The sequence below is a fragment of the Drosophila yakuba genome, chromosome 2R, assembly GCF_016746365.2.
Source record: "Drosophila yakuba strain Tai18E2 chromosome 2R, Prin_Dyak_Tai18E2_2.1, whole genome shotgun sequence".
NCBI classification, from domain to species: Eukaryota; Metazoa; Arthropoda; class Insecta; order Diptera; family Drosophilidae; genus Drosophila; species Drosophila yakuba.
In genome coordinates, this window is record NC_052528.2 from 6,687,250 (window position 1) to 6,693,372 (window position 6,123).

Below are 6,123 nucleotides of genomic sequence, written 5' to 3' on the forward strand. Positions count from 1 at the left end.
CCCTGCACTCTTTGCAGCCCTTTACTCTAATTTACCTATATAAATACAATGTATTCTTTGACAATTTCAAGTGCATCAGAGCACATAAGAAACCGATACCTCTCGTTTAAACGCCCAGCAACCGTTTGAAGAGCTCGAGGAGGCCATGGGAAATTGGGATGGAGAGGGTATCGGCGAGGCTAACTTTTGGGTTTTCGTTGATTTTGTTTTTGTTGAGCTTCCTCGAAATATTTTAAGCAGTTTAGAAACTGCTCATGTATATCACAAGAGTTCACATATCACGCACACATTCGCCAGACGGGGGAGGGGGGCATACATTTTCCCGCATATCGATGGAACTTTCGGTTTTGTTTGGATTTTGTTCTCTCTTTTCGCAGGTTTTCATCCGCTGCTTTTAATTCTTTTTTCATCACCTAGTCTGGTCGATGTCGGGCAGCCTTTTGATATCGGCATTTCGGCTCTAAGCGTATCGGATTTTCGCATATTAATTCATTTAAATTGTTAGCACAGTTTTAACGTGTCGTTTTTTGTGGGTTTTCAGCGCGAATTTTATGCAGGTGTTTTTATGCGGTTTCTTGGCTGATGAAATTACCCCAGCTCAGTTTCGATTCAATCAATTTGTACTTTTAATGATTCATTAATGAGGAAGCTGAATTAAATTAGGCCACTAGCAGGGGCTTTTTGATTTTTATATACGTTACTGGTTTCTCTTGTGATTACCTATAAGTTATTAAACAAATGTTCTTTAATAACCTAATGACTAATGGGCGAAAGTACACTTCAGCATTCCTTAAACTGCCCTCCTAGTTTAGTGGCCGTGTGCCACTCCCTAAAACGTGAATATCCACCTTCATTTTGATAATTTATGTTTATTGCTTATGCAAAGCGCAAATTCCAATAAGCGGCAAATCAAACAAATTGCTGGAAAGTTTTCATCCACACGAAAATGACAGGGTCATCCCCATCTAAGGGGAAAGAAGGCACTAAGCTAATGGCATTTGGCTCGTTGATAAGCCGCTCGACCTCGAAAATTAGCAAACAATGTGCGTAGTCTTAAATGCCTTTGCCCTTGCCTCAGCCCTCCTTCGCCGCTTGCATTTATTGTTTTTCATTTTGGGTTTTCCGCAGAGGTGAAAATTGTGTGCGAAAAAATCGTACGTGCGTGAAAATGAATGGCTAGGGAGCCCGGTGTAATTGTCCGGCAATGGCTTGGGAAAATGCTTTCCGAGATGGTTGCGGTTCCAAAGAGATTGGCGATGTTCGCGTGGAGTTTTCCCGCTGGCGTGTGGTCAGGTGTTTGTCAGAGATATGACCGTGCCCCCTCGTCCATATGATTTAATGTTAATCACATTTAATGGGGGCGTCCGGTAGAAAAAGGAATGGAAGGGAGGAAAAGGGAGGCGGTCGAAACGGTCGTATTGAAAATAAAAGCTCGTAAATTAAATTTAACACCAGCGAATCGCAATGAATAGCAAACAAAATTGTATACAAACGTAGGGAATTTAACTGGGAGCTGCACTATCGGTGCCAAACTACAAAGATAAATATAGATAATTTGTGTTATATTTTTTGTTTTTAAAATAACTCAATAACTCAACTAATTGATTAAAATTGTTGCCTCTTACATTTTTTTTTACAGAAAATGACAGAAAATTTAAAATATATTTGTAATTACTTTTCATATTATTACAAGTTCCCTTATAAACATAGTATAAGATATTTTTCCCCGTAGAATGCTTCATCATACTTACTTTGAATCTAGCCGCAGGAAGGGTGTGAAAAATAGCACCGCTCACAATGGCCAAATGATGCCGCTACTGGGCTGGTCTCCCCCCTAACTTTTCCATCTGCCAGACTAGGCCCATAAATTTGTACTAAGCACACGCAGTGCGCTCTCCATTGGCCTGGTCTGTTCCATGGAATACGGTTCCCTTGCTGGCCTGGTCATCTATTTCGCTGGCCTGAGAGATGTGTCTACGTCTGCTGTCCGTTGTTTTTTCTCGCTTTTTTATCGTTTAATTAAAATTCGCAACACGTAAATCCATTTGAGCCGCTGCTGCAATCTTTACTTTAACCTTAAGGCGCTCGAATCCCAATCCCAATCCCAGTCCCAGTCCAGCTTTCCCGTTTCCATCTGCCATTGCCGAGTGTTGTGTGTGTGGTGTGGTAAATCCTGTTTTTCTATTTTGTTGCCCTATAAAACCACTTTACACAATTTTCGTCTTTTGTTTTTCGATTTTCTTCATGTTGCCCTGCTCGGCAATATCTTCTATCGCTCCTCTAATGCCCTTATTGAAATTCAGTTATTTTAAAGCTGCGAACTGATTGGTTTTAAGAGGATGGCATTAAATACATCTGAATATTCCAAAGATTTCTAAACTAACTTATTAATTAAAACATTTTCCTTTGTACATATGAAATACTTTAAGCTGTTATTAGTAAGGAAAGGCATTTTATTCAAGTTCTGTTTAATGCTTGTCAGAAAAAAAGGGTATAAAAAAGTTCTTTTGGGGAAAATATATTTCCGTTTTGATTTCGCTGCTTGTTTTGCAGTCGTTGGCTCTCGTGCTGTTGGCCAGCTGAAGCCCTGACTTTTACCAATTATTGCTAGTGCGGGGCCAGCCAGCGAATTAGCCTTTGTTGGGCAACCAATCAACCGGCGACCAGGCCTCTCATCCCCCTGGTATTTTTCTCTGTGTACTTCCACCTTCGTTAGCCGCTGGCTTTTCATTACTTTTCTATCAACGTACTTAGGCCATTGTTGCGCAGTTATTTAGCACAATCAACACCCGATGCCGCTGATGGTGAGTGCCCCTGCCCGATTTCATTTCCCCCTTTGTCTTACTATAGCATCCTGGTGATGCAGGGATATCCTGCTACTTGGGAGAGAGCTTAGTAAATTTTATCAATGGCAAACATTTCTCTGCTAGTAGCCCGCTGGCATCCTGATGGGTAAGGAAGGTTTTACCTGAAGGCAAGATCCTTTGTTCACTTACGTTTCACTGGAGCTGCACACAAAATTAATGGAAATTGCTCTGCACAATGTACGAGGCAATCCAACCCAGCCCAAGCAAAAACGAGCAGGACAGAGCTATTAAAAAATTAACAAATAGCCGGACTGAAAGTGGCAAACTGGAACTCTGTACAAGCAGGCCTGACTTGAAGGCATTCCATGTAATTGTTGCATGTCCTGCCTTCGCCTGCGATTGCATTCAATTGGAATTATCTATAAATGGACAGGAGAAATGAAGGCTGAAGCGTCAGAACAAGAGGCGATAAGCCTCCTTGGAGCCAGGAGCTGGAAGTTGTGGACTTCTGGACAAGTTGTTAGGTGCACTACTTGGTCCAGAAATTGTGTGAAATTAAGCAAGGAATTAAGCGCAGTTGAGAGGTTGGATTAGATTTTAAATTACAGGTAAGGTGAGCCTAAAACGGTTTTCGGGCGTAGTGACAGCATGTTTGTTTGGGACTCAATCAAATTTTTATTGACCGATCTAAAATATGCACAAGTTTTTTAATCACTATCCCTGTTTTGTAGCATAACGAAGTTCTCGCCATTTCCTTCAGCTGCTTTCTTTTCGTAAATTTTCTTGGTTAGTTTCAGTATTCAAGTAAATATATATCCATATAAGTATATGATTAATTTTGGACGTTTGACCTCAAAAGTAAATAAGATTAGTTCTTCGATTTGTAAATACTTTTCTTACAAAAACTATGTTTTCTCGCCCAGCACTCATGTAGCTCGTCGGGTAATTTCGATTTACTTCAACATGTTTCTTTCTTAATATTCTTGCTACTTGTTGATTAGTTTTAAATGAGTTTTGCTGGCGGCAGTGCCTCACTTAACCCGATGCCATCCGAGCCGTTCACCTCCCTTCAGGCCCTGATTGATATTTACGCGCTTCGCCTGATTGAAGTGTAATCAGCAGGCAGTCAGTCAGCGATTCAGTCGCTCCTTCACTCAGTCAATCAATCGGAGAAGCTGCGGGCCATGTATTAGCAGCTGAATGAAATGTAAGTGAGCAAATAGTAATTAAAATTGCGCCCATCAGCGCCAAGAAGGGCAAAAACAAAACAAAGCAAGGCGGGACGGGGCGAGGCGGCGGGACAGGAACAATCGAGGCGGCAAAGTACGCTCGAGGACACAAACAATATGCATTAGGGCTGAACACTGTGGGGGCGTGGCAGAGCGGTAGAGGGAACGGGTCAAAGCACTCGGCTGTCTGATGGCAATGACGTTGACAGAGACGAGACACTAATGAAAATGCATAACCAGTTGCAGTGGCAGTCGCGGAAATCCGAAGCTCTAAGCAGGAGTATTACTGCCAAAAGGAGTTCGTACGCTGATATATTAATACTTCAGTGAATAAATAAATAAATCGATGACAATTTTATGCCAACTATAACATGGTTTTCTGCAAATATAATATACATATATTTAATTATATTACAAAACAAACTTACAATTCCAAACATTTTCTTTATGAAATCATTACACCTCCAAGAATACATCAAATACAAAACTAAAACTCCCAAAGTTCTGTATCTGGGACCATCTACAGTCGTCAGAAGTTGAAGGACTCGGCCGGCAAAAAGGGCTACAACAAAAAGGAGTAACAGGATAATGAGAAATGCAGCGCGGCTGAAAGGAGTTAGCGTCTGCAAAACAAATTCTGAAATGGGCAGCACAAAAGATGAAAGCGGCTCACTCATAAGTAGGGTGACACAAGTGGAAAACGAGGGGAGGGCGGGAAAACCCACTGCACTCAGCGTGTGTGTCTCTCTCTGATTTCTGTCCCTATCTCTGTCGCTCACTCCGGCACTTCGTCCCCGACCCTTTTAAAAAATTCCCCTCGCCACTTCTCACTCGCACCCTCCGATCCGGATTCTGAGTCTCCGTCCGGGCGTAAATCAAAGTGAAAAGCGTGCTAATTGCATTAAAAGCATATAAACAAAATGCAATGCAAGTGGCTGTGATAAATATAAAAAGCAACAGCCCAGGCCCTGAAAGACCTCGGAATGAATGTCACTGTATGTGGACTATACACATATCTCCCCATCTCTTTCCGTTCCCGCCGTCCCTTTCTGTTGCCTTTTGTGCTGTGAAATTAAGCAAATATGCCCGAGCAAAGAGCAACAAAAAATAGGGAAGCGAAAAGTACCGGAGATTCAAGTAAATTTGTTAGCTCAACGAAACCCTTTTCAGCTCTTGTTAGTGTCCAACTAATTTTATAGGGCGCCACAAAGTTGACCCATGAAAAGGGTGCCCCAACGCTCTTCAAAACTCATCAATGATAGCGAATCAACTCAGTCGTGAATGCTTTCCGAAATGAAGCGGATTTAATGAATATAAAAAAGTCAAGGACAGCAGAATAGCTGCATGCGATGTTATCAATTCTAAACAAAAAAAATTAAATGAAAATAAATAAAAAAATATACATCCATCTCCTCTTAATTTGCTTAGTTTTAATGTTATATCATTTCCTTAAAAGCATTTCATTAAGACTAAATCTTAAGTTAAAGGTTAAAATCACTGTTATGTTACGGAATAAGGGGCGTATGCTTGATATAAAAGAAAAGTAGATTCTCTTCTTGGTGACACAAGAAGCTAACTTGAGGTCAAAGGAATAAGCACTATAACATTAGTATGATTCTGGAAATATAATTGTCCAAAGTCGCATTTTTTCCGTGTAGCCATGAAACTTATCAAAACACACATCCCTAACTCCATGTGCTAGCCTGCAGTTTCCCCAAGTCATTAGCCCGCCGTTAAAAAAGCAGTCTGGATAAGCAAGAACACAATATGAGCTGCTCACATTTATGGTCGGCGATACGAATGTTCTTAACTGCATTTACTCAGGCATCGACTGAGGTTCGTAGCCCTGAACCCGGGTCTTTATAGCACCCAATCACGACTTGAATCGGAGCAACCGCCGTATGCGTAGCAAATTCAATCGTACAATGTGTTGATATATGACACGTAATCAAATGTTTAAGTGCATGGCACACGCATCGCCAAGTCAAGGAGGTCTCTATCGCACTCACCCATTGACCCCACCACCCAATCGGAAAATATGAGGGGTACCTATTAGAGTGGGTGGCAGGGTGCACTCAGCGTACACG

The 6,123-nt window shown here is 41.5% G+C and overlaps 2 long non-coding RNA genes across 2 annotated transcripts; one reads left to right on the forward strand and one right to left on the reverse strand.

Moving 5' to 3' along the window:
• Positions 1-852: 852 nt before the first annotated feature.
• On the reverse strand, positions 853-2,024 carry LOC120321147. The gene is made up of 2 exons (XR_005560732.2): positions 1,752-2,024; positions 853-1,532 (listed from the first exon to the last, which is right to left on the reverse strand). It is a non-coding gene; the product is annotated as an uncharacterized LOC120321147 (long non-coding RNA).
• Positions 2,025-2,115: 91 nt separating this feature from the next.
• Positions 2,116-2,371, forward strand: LOC120321154. The gene is made up of 2 exons (XR_005560741.1): positions 2,116-2,166; positions 2,304-2,371. It is a non-coding gene; the product is annotated as an uncharacterized LOC120321154 (long non-coding RNA).
• The last annotated feature ends 3,752 nt before the right edge of the window (positions 2,372-6,123 follow it).